The 22,900-nt window shown below is 42.0% G+C and overlaps 1 protein-coding gene and 1 pseudogene across 3 annotated transcripts in view; one reads left to right on the top strand and one right to left on the bottom strand.

Annotated features, from left to right (window-relative positions):
* LOC308431379 (uncharacterized protein) overlaps positions 1 to 22,900 on the bottom strand; it is a 156,333-nt gene that overhangs the window by 99,212 nt on the left and 34,221 nt on the right. The window contains exon 2 of one of the 2 annotated variants that reach the window (XM_080930828.1): positions 14,256 to 14,344. The exons of the other annotated variant lie outside the window; for it this stretch is intronic. The gene's annotated coding sequence lies outside the window, so the exon portion shown is untranslated. The remainder of the gene's footprint in view (positions 1 to 14,255; positions 14,345 to 22,900) is intronic. 2 annotated transcript variants of the gene reach the window in all.
* LOC308431902 (60 kDa heat shock protein, mitochondrial-like) lies at positions 1,876 to 3,545 on the top strand (annotated as a pseudogene). The gene has a single exon. The product of its transcript is annotated as a 60 kDa heat shock protein, mitochondrial-like (transcript).

The following is a 22,900-nucleotide window of genomic DNA, read 5'->3' as shown; positions in this document are numbered from 1 at the left end:
CACATACACACTTATACACACATATACACACATACACACATATACACACATATACACAAACATACACACACATACACACACATACACACACATCACACACACACACATGCTGAGTTTAAAAGTCACAAAGGTCAGAAAGATATCAAAGGAACCACTTTAAGAATAATACACATCTACACCTCAGAATCATACAAACTTCCCAGTGCAGAAGATGGGGGAATCTAAGCAAATTCAAAGTGGCCCAGAGCCTTTTTGTCCAGGACACAAGGCTGGGTACAGCAGTATACACAAGTGGATGTACAGTCAATGGGATTACATCTTCCTAATTATTTTTTGCATGAGCTTTGGGGCACATTCACAACATGAGATCAGCTGGGACTTGCTTCTCAAACAAATCACTCAGATTTAAACATTGCTCACAGAAACAAAGAGGGGAGGGGTGGGTGGGAGGGAGGTTTTGGGCTGGGAAAAGACAGAGAAGGGCTTCTTCAATCACAGTTGCAAGGAACAAAAACCTGGAGGGGAAAAAGAGTTGCTGGACCGCCACCAAATCTCCCCCACTGGAGACAAGAGCCCATCTGCTGAACTAGGCAGCTTCTCTTTAAGTACCATTCAGCCCACGTCTCTGCAGAGATCTGTCTACGGAACTGGCAGATGGACCCCTGCTTCCCCCAAGTCGCTGTGTTATTTGTTTAATAAATTTAATTAATATCCATACTGCACTGGACTGCTCCTGGAAAAGAGGCCAGAGTGCTCCCTTCCTCCAATAGCTACATGATGTGGTTTCCCAGAAAAAAAAAAAAAAAAAAAAAGCAGATAATGGTGCCTCGGGGCCGTTAAAACATTAAAAGTACCCAGGGCTTCCGTTACTTTGCATGGATTAATTTTTTTCTTGCTTGGCCTGAATCTATTTTTGATGCACAATTCCCCACATGGCAGACTTCCTCTTCTTTGGGGTCAATTACATTCATTGCAATGTTTACAGAACCTAGTCGAACCCCACGTTCAATATGTTTATCTCTTCCCAGGAACTGGCGGGATATGAGGACAGGAAGGTCCGATTTGACAAATAGCTGGCTCCGTGGCCATTTTTAAGGCAAATCTAATCGCCCTGATCACATTACACCTCTATCCTTCTTCAGTTCTAAGGATATGAACATGGCTACAGGACGGGCAGGACGATCTCAGGGAAATCCCAACAGCGGCAGCTCACTCTTTCTTTGTTGAAAGTTGAGTCCTCCCAAGCAACAAGTGAAGTCCCAAAGTAATGCTCTTCCAGCCTTGTCCAAGGGGCTTTAAAAGAACTCTGACTCTGGGCAGTGGCGGCACACATCTCTGATCCTAGCACTCAGAAGGCAGAGGCAGAAGGATCTCTGTAAGTTCGAGGCCAACTACAGAGTGAGTTGCAAGACAACCAAGACTACACAGAAAAACACCACCACCCCCCAAAAAAAGAAATCAAACCAACCAACAAACAAAAGACCCAGAAAATACAAGGAACTAGATTTTAGAGAGTTAGAGGAAGGCTGAAAAGAAGTATTTATTATATATTACTATGCGTGTGCACAAGGCTTAGTATTTGTGATATAATGTGAATACTTAATAATAGCCAACATTCCATTATATGCCAAATTCCATGGCATATTTTTGATTATTTATTGGTTGATTATTGTGACAAGGTCTTGCTATTTAGCCAAAGATGCCCTCCTCTGTCCTTAGCCTCCTTAGTACAAGGATGGTAAGAGTGAACCATGCAGCCTAGTCTGTGATAGATTTTATTATTATAATCTTAACAGTAAGAAAACCTGGGCTCACCCTCACTCGCTAAAGATGGCCTGTCTCGCCTCGTGCTCTCTCCCGCGACGCCCTGCAGAAATGTTTCAACTACCCACAGTCCTTCGTCAGATGAGACCAGTGTCCTGGGCACTGGCTCCTCATCTCACTTGGACTTATGCCAAAGATGTAAAATTTGGTGCGGATGCTCGAGTCTTAATGTGTCAAAGTGTGGACCTTTTAGCCGATGCTGTAGCTGTTACAATGGGGCCAAAGGGAAGAACAGTGATTATTGAACAGAGCTGGGGAAGTCCCAAAGTAATGAAAGATGGGGTCAATTGATTTAAAGGAGACTTACAAAAATATCAGAGTTAAACGTGTTGAGGATGTTGCCAATAACACAAACAAAGAGGCTGGGGAGGGTACCGGCACTGCCACTGTTCTGGCACAGTCTGTGCCAAGGAGGGCTTTGAGAAGATCAGCAAAGGAGCTAATCCAGTGGAAATCCGGAGAGGTGTGATGTTCGCTGTTGATGTTGTAACTGCTGAGCTTAAAAACAATCTAAACCTGTGACGACCCCTGAAGAAATTGCTCAGGTGGCTGCAGTTTCTGCAAATGGAGACAAAGACATTGGGACCATCATTTCTGGTGCAATGAAAAGGGATGGAAGAGGTGTCATCACAGTGAAGAACAGAAAATCCCTGAATGATGAGCTAGAAGTTATTGAAGACATGAAGTTTGATAGAGGATATATTTCCCCATATTTTATTAGCACATCAAAAGGTCAAAATGTGAATTCCAAGATGCCTATGTTTTATTGAGTGAAAAGAAATTTTCTGTGTTCAGTCCGTTGTACCTGCTCTTGAAATTGTCAGTGCTCATCGGAAGCTCTTGGTTATAATCGCTGAAGATGTTGACAGAGAAGCTCTAAGCACACTGGTTTTGAACAGGCCGAAAGTTGGTCTTCAGGTTGTAGCAGTCAAAGCTTCAGGGTTTGGGGACAATAGGAAGAACCAGCTTAAAGATATGCTACTGGTAGTGTGGTGTTTGGAGAAGAGGGGGTGAAATTAATCTTGAAGATGTTCAAGCTCATGACTTAGGAAAAGTTAGAGAGGTCTTTGTCACCAGAGATGATGCCATGCTTTTGAAAGGGAAAGGTGACAAAGCTCAAATTGAAAAATGTATTGAAGAAATTCCTGAGCAGCTAGACGTCACAACTAGTGAACATGGAAAGGAAAAGCTGAACGAGCGACTTGCTAAACTCTCAGATGGAGTCGCTGTGTTGAGGTTGGAGGGACAGTGATGTGGAAGTGAATGAGAAGAAAGACAGCGTTACAGATGCTGTCGGTGCTACAAGAGCAGCTGTTGAAGAGGCATTGTTCTGGGAGGGGGCTGCGCTCTGCTTCCTTGGGTTCTTTAAAGCCTGCTAATGAAGACCAGAAAATAAGAATAGAAATTATTAAAAGAGCACTTAAAAGTCCTGCAGTGACGATTGCTAAGAATGCAGGTGTTGAAGGATCTTTGATAGTTGAGAAAATCCTGCAGAGTTCCTCAGAAGTTGGTTATGACGCCATGCTTGGAGATTTTTTGAACATGGTGGAAAAGGAATTCATTGATCCAACAAAAGTTTACTGGAAGTGGCTGGGTTGGCCTCCTTGCTAACTACAGCCGAAGCTGTAGTGACAGAAATTCCTAAAGAAGAGAAGGACCCTAGGGTGAGTGCAATGGGAGGAATGGGAGTAGATATGGAAGGTGGCTGTTCTACGTCCTAGAGTAGTGCTTTGCCCTTATTAATAAACTGTGACAGGAAGCTCAAGGCAGATTCCTCACCGATAACCTCAGAGAAGTCACCTGAAGAAAATGACTGAAGAGAAGGCTGGCTGATCACTGTAACCATCCGTTACTGGTTTCCTTTGACAATATATAATGGTTTACTGCTGTCATTGTCCATGCCTACAGATAATTTGTTTTGTATTTTTGAATAAAGACATCTGTACATTCCTGATGCTGGGTGTAAGAGCCATAACCAGTGTCCTGCTTTCAACTTCAGTCACTGAGGCACCTCTACTGTTCTGTCAGCATCAGGACTGCAGTGCTGTTACCACAAGAGGAGTTCAGAAGCAGCCTTTCTCTGGAGGGCGGGAATGATGGTGTACCACGTGGAGAAGTATCCGATTATGTGATAACCTTTGTGTAATAAAATTTTCTTTAACGTTCAAAAAAATAAAAAGAACTTGGGCTCAAATAAGTTAAGCAATGTGCCAAAGTTCACTAGACTAGTTCGTTGCACTGTAAATTCCAGCCCTGCTCATCTGACTTCAGAGGACATACTCCTATTCACCCTGCCTTCCCTCTCTTCAGTGTGCCTCCTGATTCCAGGGTCTAGCTACAACAACATCGAGATCTTCTTGACCTCTCACATACTACACTAATACTCAAGACATACAGCAATAGCCGAAGGTTATAGAAATTAGCCCGGGGTGTCAATTTGCTGACCCAGCCATTTTGAAACCATTGAACTGACTTAGTCATCTTTTGGGCCTCATTTCCATAGGATTTCCTTTTGCAAGTATCAGTTTCAATATTTTTTTCTAGTCATGTGTGCTGTAATCATTTAGATTCTCATGTGGTCTTCCTCATTTAAGGGATAACAATTAACCCAGGCAAGTGTACTTAACAATAAATACTTTTAAAATGCAACTAATTATCCTTCCACAGTTGACTGCCTTCTCCCCCAAAGACCTCATTCTCCTTCAAAACAACATGAAATTATGATTCCTACAATAATCCAACTAATGTCCTAGTTATTTCTAGCCTATAAATATTACGAAGGACACTGTGGGGCCATTCTGAGACTCACCTCCCTTCGTTCCTCTCTCTCTTTTCTATTAAGTGTTGGGTTAACATTGCTGTAGTGGTAAATAGTAAATGGATGGCTTAACCTTTTATCGGCCCCTGTGGACTCACTCCACGGACGCTGCCCCAGTGTGAAGCCAAGCACACACATGCAGTCCCCACACCACTTGGCACTCTAGGCCACCTCTAAGAACTCAGGCGCGGTTCACCCTACCACCCTTTTGCTTCTGTCCCAAGTGGATACGACCACTCTGGTGTGTTCCATGCTTCCATTGCCTGGCATAAACATGACTCCTAAGCCCCGTAGATTATCAAACAGGTTTATATATTAATTTTCAATCTACAAACCCTCTACACAATAAACTTACACCCAGTAGACAAAGATACAAACTGCCCTTCTATATGAAATAAAAGACCCATAGAGACTTTTAGAAATAACAATAAACTTATCTAACTAGATACACACTGAGAGAAACAAATATGTCTGCCTCCATCTTATCTCTGCCTTCTGCCTCCTCTTTCACTCCTCAGCCTTTTCTGCCTTTCTCTACTCTGTCCAATCATGTATCACCTTAACATAAATCTACACATTGCTTCATTAAAGTAAAAGCTAGTTATTTTTGTAAATGCAATACATGATTCCTAAAGTGTAGTTTAAAATTCACTGTTTTTTCAAGAAATGAATAGTGCAGAACTTATTTGGGGATCCTTGGCTTGAGACCACTCAAGAAATTTAAGCAAACGTAGCAAAGAACCACCTTGAAGGGTCCACTCCTGAACTCAGGCAAGTGAACTGGTAAAATCTAGTTTCTCAGGAGTGGTTACATAGGAGGCTTCAGATCTTTGCCACAGGGGCTTCTTGACAAGGTAGCTCACAGTGCAACAATTGCCTTCCATCAGAGAGTAAAAGGAGGAGGAATTCCATAGTTTGTTTCTATGTCATCTTAAGACAGGTCTATCACCTTCTCCATACTGTGCCTGCTGAAAGCAACCCACAGGTCTAGCCTACACTCAAAGTAAAGGGACTTTATACAAAATGCTAATATAAGGAAGCTCATCTTGAAAGGTACCTATCTTAGAAAGCACATAATGACACATTTTGTTTCTAAAGGGAGGGCTGAAGGATGAAGAGAGGAAGGGAGAAATTCAAATGAACTTCTAAAAAGCAATTCTCATTCCCTGATATTTCTGTTTTAAAGTTAGATTTTTAAACACATTCAGTATGGTAAATGGTTCCATTTATTCAACTATTTACAAGGTTCATAATATAGACTAATCAGAGATATGTGTGTGTAATAAATAACTTTATATAATAAAATTATTTTATATAATAATAACTATATATATATGATAAATGACCAGAATTACATAAGAAAATTACAAGGCTAGCCCAAGCTTCTCTGCCTCAAGTGGAGACACATGGAGAATAAAGATTAAGACACCCATTGTTCTTTTCTAATTAAAACAACTTCAGCATTTACTGTCGGAGACTATTTTAGGAACATTTTTGCAGGTTGGAGCAGTAATGAACAAATTCACTTGCCTGCAGATATAACACGCATTGTCTAATATCGGCTTTACTAATGAGAGTTGAGCTATTTTGGTCTTCACGCGCCTTCCTCTTTTGTCTTATATTTCAATGTCAGAATTTTGAAGAGGAAGAAGGCTGTTCAATCCCAATACTCCTCAACCAGGGCCATTGATGACAGACAATGGCACAAATTAGGCACTCCTGATGCTCAGAATGAGCACCAGCATTGTCTTAGTTCGCTTCTTACTGTTGCTATGATAAGCACCACTACTGAAAGCAACTTGGGAGGAAAGGGCTAATCTTATTCTACAATTTACAGTCCATCATGAAGGGAGTCAAGGCAAGAATTCAAGGAAGGAACCTGAAGGCAGGAACTGAAGCAGAAGCCAAGGAAGAATGCTGTTTACTAGCATGTTCCTTAGGCGCTTGTATCTTTCTTATACGTCCTGGAACTACCTGCCTAGGAACAGAACTACCCACAGTGGGCTGACAAAAACAAACCAGCATGAGCTCCTCACCTCAACTTTAATTTTCCTGGGGAAAAGAAAGACAGACAGACAGACAAGAAACAAAAAAAAAAAAAAAAAAGCACTCTGTTGACAGGACATTTACCAAGCAGTAATTTAGAAAATCCAGAGTTATCCGGATTTATTTTGAACTGATAAAACTTTTCTATTAGCCACTGCTTTATTTAACTCTAAGGCAGTTTAACTTAGCTGTTTCTCAACTCACATGAGGATTCATGAGCTCAGTGAAACTCAGTTATAAGGAAATGGGGTTCCTTTATAAGATTTGCACAACTAAATTTCATGAAGGTCCATACTTGACAGTCTTAAGTGAGTGTCAAAGCATATGGAATCGAGAGAGGATGTGTTGCAGACAGAAAGCTGGCGGTTCCTGCTAAGAGGGAAAGTTTGGCATGCCCGAGGGATCTGAAGGAGTCCACAAACGGAACACGCTGTGGTATGGGGAGAGTGATAAAGGAGATAGATGATTCTGCTATCCTGCAGAAAACGCAGATTTGACAACTGGCAGGGAGCTTTGGTGAGCGTGACTTCCCTCACCTGTGGTCTAGTCCAGTCAACCGAGATAGAAGTTAGATGCAAGAACCATGGAGTGCACGCATGACAGGTGAGGATAAATGGGAGTGGTAAGAATCAAGTAAAAAATCAGAAGTAGGGAAACAGAGAAACAGACAGACGCAACTTCTGTTTGTCTGAATTAAGTCCCTGGAGAGCAGCAGACTTCAGTGTGCCTTCTCCATGACTTAGAGACTCAGGTAAGATCCCCACTAATCTGTCAGTTGTGTAAGACACATAGTATGGTAAGATGTTCCCAGAAAGAGACCTAAGAAAATATAGAGTGTGGAGGACCAAGGAAAGCTTTTTTTGATCATCCTCTACCATCGGATATATAGGACAGTCTGATTCAGAAAAGTTAGCCAATCAAACTCAGACAGTTAATGATAAACCCAAGGCAGGAACTCACCGGTCCAGAGTTCTACCAGCTGAACTAGGTGTGAGGAAGTAGCATGCAAGGTGTGAAGAGAGATGGTGTGCACCAGCAGCCAAGCATCTGTATCTTAGTGTTCTCTTCCCCTCCTTCCTCCAGTCACTAGGGAAAGACGTGTGGCAGTCTAACACAAACGGAAGAATACATTTTTTTTTTTTTTGCACAAATCCTTTTAACTGATAAAGATGGAGAGACAAAGGAAGAAGGTTGTGGGAAGAGACAATGGAAGGATTTTAATCTCAGAATATGCTGCTGAAAATAAGTAAACAAACTTGAACTAAAAATAAGCTTTAATTCGGTTCAAATAATACCATTATTTAGTTCACAGTGGCACCACTTTCTTTTACTAAGCTGTAAACAGCAATGAAATCTGTATTAAAATGTAAATATTTCCATTTTCTAAGTCTACAGATCTTATTGCATATGCTTCCCCACCACATTCTAGAAATCCAATCCCAGCTCCTTTTCAACATAAAAAAGGGGAGCAGACTATGAATTTATAGAGGGAGCATTGAAGAGAAATGTAAAATACCATATTTTAGTCCTAATGTTCCCATTCCAGTGACATTTCGGTCCCAGAGGCTTCCTGCTTCCCAACCTACCAACATTTACCTTTACCTCTCCTTTACAAAGCTATTTTGACACAAATTCAGAAAGAAATCTGCGTAAAATATGTCTTTCAAATTGGGACTCTTCTCACAGAAACATGTTCCTAAATTCCACTTCCTGGGAAGACACGGCTTTGAAGTCTTTCATACCGACTTCGATCTTCATGAATACGTTTGCTTATGTCAGAGGCCAATTTTATATGAGCTATAAATGGCTCTCACACATACACAGAGAAAACAATCTGGCTTGAGAGTGATCCACTTTGTCCTAAAATTATGGGCGGCTGGCACAAGTTGAGGATGTTAGTTTGAGAGCTTTAAAGCCAGGACTAATTTTGTTTGCTTTAAGATGGACACTGGAATGCTTTCTTCTTAATAGTAAGTTATTTCCTAGGGCTCTAGGCCCTTGCAAATGTCAAGCGTAGGAAGGGAAATTACTCCTCTGACTTGATTTTATAACTCTCATATCCAAAATGGCTAGCTCGATTTGGGTAATGCTTTCCCCAAACATTGCTTACCTCACTGTAAAATACAATGTACCTATTCAGATAGTTGTCTGCCACAGAAAATAAGTGTTCAAAGGCCTTGTCCACTAAGAGAAATAAAGAACATTTATAGCCAATATTAGGAGACAAAAAGTCAAGCCAACTTCCTTGTGAGCCAGTGAATCGGTTCTATTATGCCAACAAGATTCTTCTAAAACAATTTGCAAAAAGAATTAACATAGCCTGCTCCAAAAGAGCTAAAGAAATGTCCCACTGGGTTCTATAATTCACTGGTGAGTTCCTGAGAGGGAGCGGATAATTTTCTTGTCAACAGAAAGATCCAACTTAACTCTTCCATTCAGTTTGCTATTTAAGTGACACCTTGCAGTTTGGGTAATAAACCTTAATCGAGAGACAACATGAGGAAATTCTTGGCGTTTCATTATGTCACAAGAAAAGGGAGACAGCCACCATCTCCACCTCCCCAAATCACCTCCAGACTTACATGTCCACAGACAAAGGACTGGCAGGCTAGACGGAGGAAGGAAAGGGAAAAGATAAAAAGCCCAAGTCTACCATTTCAAACTCTTTCTAGTGCATTTAACTTTTCTAAAGAGAAAGTAAAGACATTTCAAAATTATTTTTTAAAGTAATAGTCTGCTGCTGTGGGAAGCCCTAAGAAATTAGGAGCACGTGATCATCGTGTGTGTGTGTGTGTGTGTGTGTGTGTGTGTGTGCTTGTGTGTGTGTGTGCTTGTGTATGTGTGTGTGCTTGTGTATGTGTGTGTGCTTGTGTGTGTGTGTGTGTGCTTGTGTATGTGTGTGTGCTTGTGTGTGTGTGTGTGTGTGTGCTTGTGTGTGTGTGTGTGCTTGTGTGTGTGTGTGTGCTTGTGTATGTGTGTGTGCTTGTGTGTGTGTGTGCTTGTGTATGTGTGTGTGCTTGTGTGTGTGTGTGTGTGTGCTTGTGTGTGTGTGTGTGTGTGTGTGTGCTTGTGTGTGTGTGTGTGCTTGTGTATGTGTGTGTGTGCTTGTGTATGTGTGTGTGCTTGTGTGTGTGTGTGTGTGTGTGTGTGTGTGTGTACACAGGAACTGGTTCTCTTTTTCCATCCTGTGGATCCCTGAACTTAAGTAGTCAGCTTTGATACAAATCACCTTTATCTACTGAGCCATCTCTCCAGCTTACCATGATCATCTTTAGAAGCAGTCATCACGACTACCTTCAAGAAAGTGAGTATTGCTTTTACAGAAATTCCCTTCACTATTAAAAGGCCATCCATAGTCTCTCCAGTGGACCTACCAGCACTCCTTCAAACTCAACCTTCACAGCCTACACCAAGCCCTGGACTCAACTGGTAGGCCCACACTGACCAAAGTGCTACAAGGAGACACTCTGGGACGCCCTGCTCTCAACATCTGACAATCATGTTCTACCCTAGGCCTCCACAAGCACAAGCAGGTATAGTGCGGCTAAACTACGTAACATCCTAGTCTCCCAGCTTCCACCATACTGATGAGCGAGTGGGTTTAACATCTGCCCAGGGACACACACGTGGAAAGGGAAGAGCAGAATCTGTGGGTCCAGGGCTGGGGAGGTGGCCAGGAAAACATGGGACCAAAGGTCAGAACCCCAGGACCCATGTAAAAATTAGTGGTAGCAGCCACTCATAATCAAAGCATCAAGACAAAGAACCAAGGGATCAATGAGCAATACAAGTCCAAATTGGCAAGCTCTGGGCTCAACAAGAGACCCTGCAGCAACATATAGCCAACATATAGCCAACATATAGCTGTGTCCTTCTTGATTGCTTATCACCAGCAAATCAGAATCCAGAGATCTCAGAGCCAGGTTGTGTTGCTCCAAGAGGCATGCATGTTAACAGTTTCTAGGTCACAACATGCCTGCTATGGTCAACATGCATGGAGGAAAGATTGTTTGGGATCATGGTTTTGGAGATCCCAGTCCACGGCCCCCATTGCCCTTGAGCCTGTGGTGGTGTAGTGCATGTCACATGGGTCACCAGGCCTGCTTGCCTCTATTGGGAACCAAAAACAAAGAGAAATCTCCCAGTGCCCTTCAAAGCCATATGCCCAGTGATCTAAAACTTCCACCAGGCCTCACCTTGGAATTTTCTGCCACTTCCTAATAGAACCATCCTGGGGGCTGAACCTTTAATACATGTGCCCTGGGGGATAGTTCAGAAATAAACTATAGCAATGTCCAATCCTCAGGAAAGTCCTTACACCAAACCTAAATATTAGGGATGTGTGGGTTGGCGCAAAGAGGAGCTTAGTTGTCCAAAGCCTAGGTTTGCTACAGCTTCCCAAGTTCTGAGGAGAAACTTAGTATCCGTTGTGCGTGTATGTGTGTGGTGTGTCTGTGTCTGCATGTTCCATGCTTGTTGATGTCGGGTATCTTATTCAATCCCTTTCCATTTTGTTTACTGAGGTGGGGTCTAGCTATATCTTACTTCAGGGATCTGATATAGCAAATGACAGTCACACCTGTGTACAGCTTGGTGCTCAGATTCCTGTCCTCACCTATACACAGCAAACTTCCTAGCCCTCTGTAAGCCATTTCATTAAGATTTATTTTTCCAAATTGCAACAAATGTTGAATCTCCAAAGAACTCTTAGCAAGTGGCAACTTGCTAAAATATATAAGTTCATTGTTAACTGTGATAGACTAGCAATGAATCAATGAATTATAAATATTATGCTTGTATATTTATATATATTAATATCTCGTACATATTTATGTATACTTATTTATTTTTTGGGTCCAGATTACTTACTTTTTCCAACTAGAAGAAGCAGTTGTAAATTAATGAATGTGTATGTCTGTGTATGTGTGAGAAAGAGAGAGAGAGAGAGAGAGAGAGAGAGAGAGAGAGAGAGAGAGAGAGAGAGAGATTATGATTGTGAACAAGTTTGTGAACAAGTATGGAGAGGAAATGATTGTTAAATTGTGTTTCAGGCCTGAAAAGCAAGTGCATCTCTGAACAGATGCAGAGATTCAGAAGTACCTTGACCTAAAAACACTCTTTTAAAAAGATTTGTTGATTGATTGATTGGTTGGTTGGTTGGTTGATTGATAGGTGACTGGTGATGGTGGAGGCCAGAAGAGGGCATTAGATTCCCTGGAACTGGACTTACAGATGATTGTGAGCCACCATGTGAGTGCTGGAAACTGAAACGGGTCCCCGGGAAGGGGGAGAGAGCCAATGGAGTGCTCTTAGCCACTCAACAGTCTCTCCAGGCCCGTGAACAGCACTTTTCAACTTTTAAACACAACTGTTTTTATTTACAGGAAACCTCATTCAGCGTTAGACTACCCAGCTATGCCATGATTTACTACCAGCAGAAAACAGAATTCTGATACCAAATTTTTAGATTTTCTTCAGTCCCCAAATAGATATAGTATAGTTGTCATTCACAAACGTAAGCAATAACGGAGAGAAGCTAATTAACCTGGAGATACCTAAAGCCTATAAGCCACAGTACGTAGTCTACGTAGGCTGAAACAGGATACATGGGCTGAACAGCAAATGTGAAGGAGACCTTCCCTCAGAGCCCACGAAGAGACACAGGGGAGCTCACTTTACTACAAAAAGGGTTTTTAAAACATACGACTTCACTAACGCACAAACTGAATAGAATCATATCGGTATAATCCTCACATATTTCTGCCAGCTGGGATCCTGGACGCTGAGATGTAACTGCCTCTCCATGGGCTTCAAACCTCCAGTCTGTTTCCCACGGGTCACTGCCCAGCCATCAGATGGAGGCGCGATGTGGTTACTACTCTAACAAATCGCTCCAAACCACCTCCATCCAGGGAAAAGGCTACTGCTCCCATTTGCAATCTCCCAAGCCACCCCATCCCTCTGCACGGGAGGATCAATAGAGAGCCAGGATGAATTGTTTACTTAATTGTGCTGTGCAAGCTGAATAATTGCACGCCTTCCAGGAGGGCTTTGTAACCAATGAGATGGCGTCGGATCTGCCAAAACCTTTACCTTGAAGCCAACATCGGTTCTGCAGACTCTCCTATCACAAATAACGGCAACCCTGGCTATTATTTCTAGAGGAGGCAAAACCATGGCAGGGACATCAGAAACCATGTCTTTCAGAAAAAAAAGGGGGGGAGGGGAGGAGAGTCCACAGAGCAGTCCCTGTTGACAGCTGTGATTCCCACATTTCCTAGGGTGGACCCTTTTAAATCCTGAGTCCTGATTTTATTCATTCACATCGAAATACAGACAGCAAGCCTTGGCGAGAGCAGAGTTAACACCTTAGACACAAAGATCACTTCTAAATGTTTTTTTTTTTTTAAATCAACACATCCTGTGCTGGATAATGTTAGGGATGTATCTGAACAAAGTGTTTTTCTATAGCTTCTGTTTTCCCATCCCTCCCCTCTCTATTTTCTCTGTCCTTCCTTCATGGTCCTTCTCCCTTGTTCTTCCTCATTCATGTCCCTGTGCCCTTTTGCCTGCTCTCCATCCTTTCTTATCATCTAATAGTACCCAGTGTTGGTCTAGATTTTTAGAGTTTACCCACGTTTTAATAAGGGATACATACTGAACAACAACAAAAGCATCAGTAGCAATTTTTAAATACCTAGTAATGTGGAAAAAAGGATAGGAGATGAAAAATTATTAACTTGCCAAAGTCTTTAAGGACAAAAATAATTTCCTACTAAGACAGAAAATGCTGAGATGTGCGAAGTGAAGACAAGAAAGTCCTTAGGGCAGCGACAGCAAATTATTTTAGGCAAAGAAAAACCCCACAATAGTGAGTCAATCAAGGAGCAAAGCTTAGAGGTGCCTGAATCACTGTTACCCAATGCTCTTTGGAAATATTACTTGTGAGCAGTAAAGCATCCCAAGGTCTGACAAACTGTAGTATTTCCTACTGACTTTGTTGTCTTATAAAGGTTTATTTTCTAACTATATGCATGTATGTGCCGGTGGGGTGCCAGGGGATAAGGCATGTGCCCCTTGGATGTCAGAAGAGAGACTCAAATCCTCTGGAACTGTAGATACGGTGTTTGGGGAACACCCAGTGTGGGTGCTGGGAATAGAACTTAGGTCTTCTACAAGTCTCTTAACCAGGGCGTCATCGCTGCAGCCCCTCCTTGGTTGTTTTTATGTCACGTGTTCTTCCCCGTTTGCCACCCTTGTTTTGATCTCTTGTGGTGGGTTTTTAACAAGGATCTAGCCATACCCCAGGGGAGTTTCAGCTTCTCCAATGGTTTCTTCTCAGCTGCCATGAGCACCCAGGATGGAGTGCAATCTATACAACTCACTAGCCGTCCTGAGACTTTGGGAGAATAGGACCTGTCAGAGGCTGAGAGGTAGAAGTGGCCACTTTTATGCAAATATCCTTTAAAAATCAGGAGGCTGAAAACACAATGCACTTGTCACTGTGTTGACCCTTTCAGTGGGTTTAAGTATTGACAGAGAATTGCTCTACACTTCAAAGAGTTACCTGTTTTTCGGTGTTCACCCAGAGAAGTACTGCCTGGCGTATGCCCCTGAATGCATTTAGGGCTGGAAAAGAGATGTTGCATTGGAGACCTGAAGAGAAGACATAGAGGTCAGTGTGTATAGTTGGGGACGTACCTCAAAGAATCTTCCCTACCAGTATATGACAGGATACCCAAATAAGGAAATAATATACATTTCCAATACACCACATCAATTTTTTCATCCCTTCTGGATATGGCTAACTTGATGAAATCGTGATTTTCTAACAAAGCTCCATGCTGTAGTTTTGAGCTTGTCATGACTTAAATTTACCCTTATCCTAGTCACCTCTCCTATAAAGTGAGGGTTTAGCCCTAAAGTCCTTTTAACCGTTTTCCTTCTCTGAGTCAAAGATGCAATGTCTTTCATTCAATTATATGTTTCATCTGTGATTATAAAACTCCACTTATTTCTCACAATCTATTTTCTTAGAAGTGTGTGTGTGTGTGTGTATGTGTGTGTGTGTGTGTGTGTGTGTGCATGTACTCGAGGTGTGCTGTGTGTGTGTGATGTGTTTGTATGTGTGCCGTATGTGCTTTGTGTATGTGGTATAGTGTAAGTTTTGTAGTGTGTGTATGTGTGTGTGTGTGTGTGTGTGTGTGTGTGTTTTAAAATCTTCATCAAAGAAGAGAAGCTACTTTGTTAGACAGTTGTTGTTTTAGACATGACCAGCAGTCACTGTCTTCCTAATCGCAGCACCTTGCTTTCTTCTGGTAGAATACCCACATAGAGTCTGGTGGTAGAAGAAAGGCCCACATAATAATAAAACTTTTTAAGGGAACCTGGAGCTTCTTTCTACCAAGGTACCATCTCATGAATCCCAGGACAGACATGCAAACTCTAAAAGTGGTATCTCATAAGACTGGTGAGTGAGTCCTGCTAGAGGCCTCTGCTTTTCAGCTTTGCCCTGAATCTCACATTTGTCCAGTGAATTCCCTTTTCTACTGAAGTGAGAAGTTTGCTATATAAAAATCTATTCCAAAGCCTGATAAAGTGGAGAACCCCAGTTCACCCAAATGAAAAAATGTCCTGCCATTAAGAAAGCAAAATCTGTTACCTCCCTTCTATCACATGATCAATATAAATGAATAGAGATATGGTTAAAGCTAACCGAGATTTATCAAGAGCAGGGAAGAGTATATTCCATCTTTTGATAACAGCAGAACTCAGGAACTCTTGGACCCCAAAAGTGAATTTAAGAAAATCCACTACGGATCTTTCTGTAGTAATCTGCTATGCTAGACTTGGTTTCTACTGCTTATGAAAACTCTGATTCATCAGCAGCAGAATGTGACACAGAAAGACTTCTGTGAAGTCATTACTTAGGACATTTTGTCATTTATACCTTATATATCACTGGCACTATTTGGACAGTGTTTGTATCAAGGCAATGGGCTATTAAGAGTAAAGAATTCAAGCCAAAGCTACCTTGATTCAAGCCCTACTAGTTATTTAGCTGTGTGTTTTGAACTTAATAGCTATGGGTCTTGTTTTCCAAATTAAAATGTAAGTGATTATCATCTCTACCTCAAGTCGCAACCTTAATATGAACGTTAAATCACATAACAGAACTATAAGTAATCTTAACTTTATATTGTGTTCTGAACTACAAAAATGGTCATATAGGTAGAAACTGTAAAATTATGTTAATAACTAATGGGAAATATTGTAATCATTTATTGACTTTAAGAGAAATATCAAAACATTAAAATATTTTCCTGGTCTAAAAAATGTAGAAAAATAAAACAAGTAAAACTAAGGTGTACTTGTTTAATGCACTATAAGCATTGTGAATAGAGTGCTTGATTTAGTTGTAAACTATTTTTATCTTCTTGCCCTCATATAACTTACAACATGGAAGAAGGCTCCTTTCTTTTATGCCGTAGGAGGTTATCACAGACCTCTTTAAGTTTGTGTCATATCCCTTTCAAAGTCAGGAGATATCTCCAAATTTTCCTTTAATGTGTAGTATTTTGACAAAGCCACTGAGTTAGAATAGTGTCATCTTTTCATTATAACCACTTTCTTCCACTGGTTTTAATAAATTTGCCTTGACTATGCTTTAGGACAATAGGGCTCCCCAAAAGGCAGTAGTGTTCATATTCCCATGACCAGCAATTTCTTCTAGGTTGTGTGAATTTTCCTGGGGAGTCATGAACAAACATCTGTTCACCAGACTAAAGGAACAATTTCACCAAAGTCTAGCTTAATGACTCAGTGAGTTTATTACAGGACCATGGGTGAGTAATCATTTACAGGAGCATGGGTGACTTGATGTCGGCTGAATCATTAAAAAACCACCAACTATGGTTGACAATTCAGGAAAGCCGCATCCCTGAGGCTCCCTACATGACTCAAAGGCATCTCAGCTCATTAGAGCGTCTTTTCTCTCCAGTGGTTCTTACCGTTTTTACAATGTGCTGCTGGTAGTGGTAGGGTCTTATAAATTTTCTAAGTTTCAGGAACTTCCTAACACTAGTGTGTGTTTATTTCCTGAACTTTCTAAGTGTTATCTACCTCTTTAAACTTAAGAAAGTTTCCTCCAGGGTGGAATGTTTCAGATTGGAGGAAACCACTCCACAGCATTCTAGAAATCTATATTATCACTTTAGTTTCAGCCTTTTCTCTTTTTTTTTTTTCTTTTTCTTATTTTTAAAGTTAGAAGCAAAGCATGGTTTTGTTTCCTTTTTGCACTTCTTTTTTCTTTCATCCTCCTTTTCCTTCTTCTCTATCCCCCACCATTACCTTATTTAATTTTCTATAGTTATAAACTACCACTTGAATCTGTCACTGGGAAACAAAGAGGTACCCATTTTGTCCTCTATTTATCAAGTGAATAACAGATACACAGTGGCCATTTCCAAAGACTTTGGAGGAAGTGACCCATTCAGTCACTGGATACGATATGCATTTCCTATTTTCATAATTGTCTATGGCCTTAAGAGCTAGAAGTGATGCTTTCGTGTTTGATACCTGTGGTAACTGAAATTTAAAATGCACTGTGATGCTCTGTCTCATTTAACTGAAATTTGTGGGTATCAGAACTCCACAAAGCAAGAATCATCCATATGAATGGATTTTAATTCTATTATATGGAATTTAATTCTCAACACAGTTGCTGTTAAGGAGGAAAAGGCAGAACGTACTCCTGCTGACGAATAAGAAGGCTCAATTGCACTCACACATGTACTAGACTCTCCTAGTTCTCATCTTTGTTCTTGCAAATTCCATCAGATGAACCCCAGCTCTCAGCAGCAAGGAGACATGCAGGGAAGACGGAAATGACAACTGCACTTTAACTCTCTCATTCAGAGCATAATTGAGCCCCAAGTTCCCCTAAAAGTGAGGAGAGCTGATGCCCAAGAATCCCTCTTTCCTTCTGAGGCCAGAAAGAAAACATCCCAGTGATGGTTACCACAAATGTGTGGTGTCTTCTCCACTGACCCTTCTTTCTTAGAATTTCTGTATCTGTCTGGTTACCCTGCTATCCAGAGCATGATGCCATGCACCCCGAGAACAATTCCTCGTGGTTAGTCCAATCAAATGACCTCTGCATGTAAGGACTGGGGAGAAGCTCCCAGTGAGCCCACTTGGTTGGGGTGGACGGCAGGTTGTGCTTCCTACTTAGTGCCTGGAAGATGAATAGCGCGTGAAAAAAGAGACACCCTCGGCCATGAGACACCGTGGAGAATGACAGCTAGTCACCGAGACAGTGGAAGCAAATCTAGATGCAAATCCGGTTTGGATTTACTGAGATATTATCCAGCTGTGCACCGCTCCACACTTCTTTGTGGACATTTACGCCACTATTTTCATCTTTCCTATCAGCAGCCGATGCCATTCTAACTTGGTAAGATGAATATTCTTCTTTAGTCCGTGGGCTTTCTCAGGGGGCCGGCCCTCTCTCTTTCACCCTTCTGCACAATATGGATCCTAGTGAGGCAGAAACACAGTGGGCAAAATAACACCTACTGAGTGGTGTGGATCCGGATGCAAAGTCCTAGCACAGATCCAGGCTATTGAAACCCAAGCACAAGCCTGGCTTAGGAATTATTTGGGAAGAATAATAATGTAAGAGAAAGAAAAGGATGCTGGTTCACAGCAAGTATTTATCTTTTTTACAAATCAGAAAGGTGGGCAATGAAAGCTCTAAACAAAGAAGTCCTAACTCCATGCTCACTACAGCACAGAGGGTCATTTTATAAGTAGGTGCTTGAGGTGAGAGTTGCCCCCTTTTGTGAAGGGAGCTAGGGCCTTTCCACTAAGAGCAGAGAAGACAGGCGAGTGTGGGACACACTGCTAACACTGCAGTCTCAGAAGCCTTGTCTTGTAGAGGGGCAGGGGCGTGCTCTGATCTGCATTACTTGATGCAGAATTAGGACCAATGTCTAAAGTCCACACTAAACCACATTTCAGCCCATCAGGATGGAAAAGCTTCTAAAGTTCGGATTCTTCTTAACCTGGGAGGCAGTAGTTGACGAGGTAATGAGTCCCCTGGCATAGTGGAAAACTATACTGGAACTCAGAGTCTATTCTTATGAGCCAGAACAGGAAAGGAAAGCAACACTCTAGGCTGAACTCCTTGAGGAACTGAAGTGAGTTGATGCTGGAGTAATTACTATCCTGTGTGTTGTGGGGTAGCTCTCATTGGGTGGGAGACTGGCGCAGGACATCCTTTCAAGTCTAACTTTCCATGAACACCAGCTTTTCTGCTTAGACATGATACTCCCTCCCATTCTAAGGTACTTTTGTCTCAAAAATCTTATGACTGGCAAGGACTGTATTAGCCTCAGACACAAGCTCACTGCTTACTCGGTGACTGGAAACTTGGAGAAGTCAGCCTTGGACCTGAACTAATAAGAGTACGCATGGGGTAAGAAAAGGAAGACTTCTGTTATCAGAAGGGACAATTGGGAGACAGAAAGAAACAATGTCCACTATGACACCAACAATGGATGGGGTACATTTTTAGTAGGAAACTTTAAGAAACGCTAGGCTATTTTAATTCTCAAAATAGGACTTGGAAACACCAAAGTTGCAAACCTATGAGAAAATGAAGTTGATGCAAGACCATCATCTAATTCTCTAGCAAATAACCTTAACATGCTTGTGCTTTCACTGGTTCCTCCTCCCTCCCTTCCTCCCTTCTCTTCCTCCCCCCTTTTTCCCCTCCTTATCTTCCTCCTCCTCCTTCTTCCTCCTCCTCCTCCTTCTTCCTCCTCCTCCTCCTTCTTCCTCCTCCTCCTTCTTCCCCCTCCTCCTCCTCCTTCTTTTTTCCCTCCTCCTCCCCCTCCTCCTCTCCCTCCTCCTTCTATGATATCTCTATTCACTGCCTCATCAGACAAAGTCACAGCAAATTAAGGGAGAGGCAGAACATTTGTATTAAAGTAGATGAAGGCCCAGCATGCAAAAAAAAATTCTTTATTAAAAGCAGAAAAAAAATTTTCCCTATATTTAATATTTCGGTGACATATTTCTATTCCAGGAGAAGTAAACATTACAGTCATGAATAACAAATAGAAACACAAACTCCATTTATTTGTAAAATCAACTCATTTTCTTTTCATATCAATGCAAAAAATGACCCAATGCCACGTGTTCCATTTGCTGAGATTCGGAGACAGCAAAGCTATACAATTTCTACATCATTAACTTGTCTCCCTATTTCTCCATGTCTTATAGTTCTGCTAGGTAAGCGTTCGTTCATTCACTTTGATAATGCCACCCTTTATACGTTTGGTATTTCGCTTGCTCAATTACTCCATGCAAAACTACGGCAGCCAGCGAGAGGGTGGGTAGGGTGATGGAGAAAGGGGCCCACCCCACAGTTTCTCTAAATGAGCAAGACCTCAAGGCTATACTTCTAATGGCTCCAAACAAAAAGTGAGGGTCTGTCTTGTGCAGACTCAGGTTTGAAAAGGGTATACATAACCCTCATTTTACTCACAGATGCCAGAGTCATTGTCACAATGCTCAGTATAGCCCCATAGCCCTGAAGTGCAGAAAAACAGGACGTCTGCTCTGTGAGTAAAAGAAAAACTGCAAAGAGCATAGTGTTTCCGGGATCCTGTAGGAATCGTAGAAAAGTTTGTGGGGGCAACAAGGGAGTAATCGTGGAGCTTTGAGGTGTCTCTGTAAGCCAGTTATAAAAGGGACTGAAAATGAATACCAGGATGAGACCTGAAACATGTAATCCACAGTTATTACGGTGATATCAAAGAGACACCCTGAAGCCTCGGTGGCCATGTAATCAGCCACCCCTGTACCATCCGCCCTCACTGGGCTAACTTACCTCATCCAGAGAGTCTTGCTTTGTTGTCGTGGGTTTTGACCAATTTAACTTATTCAAATGATCATATAGTAATAAGGTCATTCTGAAGGAAACATTTAAAACATTCTCAACTTCCGAGACAAGCTGTGAAACTCACACTCAACAGCCTCATCTGTGTGACTTAAGAAGCCACCGGCAATGCGTCTAAATCTTCCCTTCCCCTTCCCCTCTCCCTCCCCACTTCTCTGTCAGATTCCTTCTCCCTCACCACCCATTTTCTTTATGACCTAAAAACTACTGTTCTTACTGCTACCAAGGAACCAACCTTCCCTGAGCCCAGAGGACCCAGAGCCCAGAGCATTCCCAAAACACAGAACTGCATGCACGTCAAAGTTCCATCCCAAGGAACTACGTGGCTATGGTTGAGGGGGTCATTTGACTCTAGAGCACATTTTTCCAAAAGGAAAATGCACAGGGACCGATGCCTCCTATCAGTTCATCTCATTAAGGCTGGAGAGAAAAGTGAAGCGCTGGGTGAATGTGACCCTGGAGGTGACAACCGACAATTAATGGAACCAGGACACATTCTTTAAAGATAAAAATCATGGTGTACCGAGCAGGTTTCTCTGGTTAGAACTGCCCTCCCATGTCTGGGTCAACTTCCAGCCTTGTGTCAAAAAGAAAAAAAAAAAAAAAAGACTGTCTATACAGCAGGCAGCCACCAGCTGCACACAGGGTGGTGTCCGAGCAGACAGGTGACCCACTCAGAGTTTTCCAGTATTGCTCAGCTCACAAGCCTCCAAAATAACTTAATGTTTTAATTACAGCTGAACCAGCCAAGGGGTCCTGATGGTGCTAGGTTGGTTTTTCATTTGTTTGGTTTGGTTTTGGATTTTTTTGTAACTCGGCTTTATACTTTCCAGTTAAGCCTGATGTGCCCAGTCAATTTTCATGAGCTACTATTTTCCTTTCTTCCTATTGCTGAACTCTCTCTGATCAGTAATCTGACTGATCAATTCTTAATGGAGCACTAAAAATGAACAGCGCCCCATCAGGACAGAGAGGTGGTGACAGAAGGTGGATTTTAAAAAAGATTTATTATATTTATATAAATACACTGTAGCTGTCTTCAGACACACCAGAAGAAGGCATTGGATCCCATTACAGATGGTTGTGAGCCACCATGTGGTTGCTGGGAATTGAACTCAGGACCTCTGAAAGAGCAGTCAGTGCTCTCAACCTCTGAGCCATTGCTCTAGCCCCAGAAGGTAAATTTTAAGGACCAAGACTCAGACCATGAAGCCTCAGCCAGGATGGGCCCATGTTATCAGTCTTCCTGCAATGTTAGCCAAATACAGTGTTGTGGGTGAGTCTGAAAATATAGATATCATTTGCAACAGAGATTCCATAGAAAGACATTCTCATGAATCCGAATCCAAGACGGTAAAGTCTCCTTGCCCTCAGCAACTTCCCCTGACTGATCAATTTTCCTTGAGTATCCTCTCCCACGACCACCCCCACAGTAGCCCCTAGACTGGAATTAAAAAAAAAAAAAGCTAGCTCTCCTCATCACCACAGAAGTATTCCCATTGCTGTCTTCTCACCACACCAGCAATACCCCAAAGAAAGGCCAGGATTTGGTAAAGGAAGGGGACTTCAGTGACGCATGAGTATTTCACAGGAAAGAGGAGCGACTATTGGAGCTGCATCCGACGGTGTGTTTGAATGGCTTTGAGAAGTTACCTATGGATTGTCAGACTCAGGTCAGCCTGGGGAGAATTAATGGTAATAATTACTAGGAAGTCAGCTTGCCCTGTAGAGCCAGCACTTGTGGACAGCCTTGGACATGACCAAGGCAGAACTTGTCTTTGGCCTCGTGACTATAGCATCACAAACTGACAAAGACTGACACACAGACAGACAGACAGACAGACCGTGTAAATTTAGGTACTACTAATTATTTCATTTGTTGGGCTTTTATTATCCCTTTCTCAACCTCCATATAATAGTGCACACACTAGCAACAGCTGGGTCACTATAAAGAGACAATTGCCCTGTTCTCCTGAACAAACATGCCTTGAAAGAAATACAGATACACTTGATAGAGAAAGCATGGAGCTACCAATCTGGGTCGATGCAAAAAGTAATAATACATACTGGATCTTCTGAAAGCAAGCCCAACCTAAGAACAGCTTATGTTACACAATATGTGTCTTAGACTCAAATTCATCTGATGGCTCTTCACGCCAGCCCCAATAACTGCCTGGTCTCCAGGAATGACCTATGATGTTCTTATTTTTCCTTAAGAGACATGAAAAGTCCTGCATTTTGAAAGA

Source organism: Micromys minutus (assembly GCF_963924665.1).
Source record: "Micromys minutus genome assembly, chromosome: 17".
Classification (NCBI taxonomy): Eukaryota; Metazoa; Chordata; class Mammalia; order Rodentia; family Muridae; genus Micromys; species Micromys minutus.
This window is presented reverse-complemented; position numbering and strand designations above follow the sequence as displayed.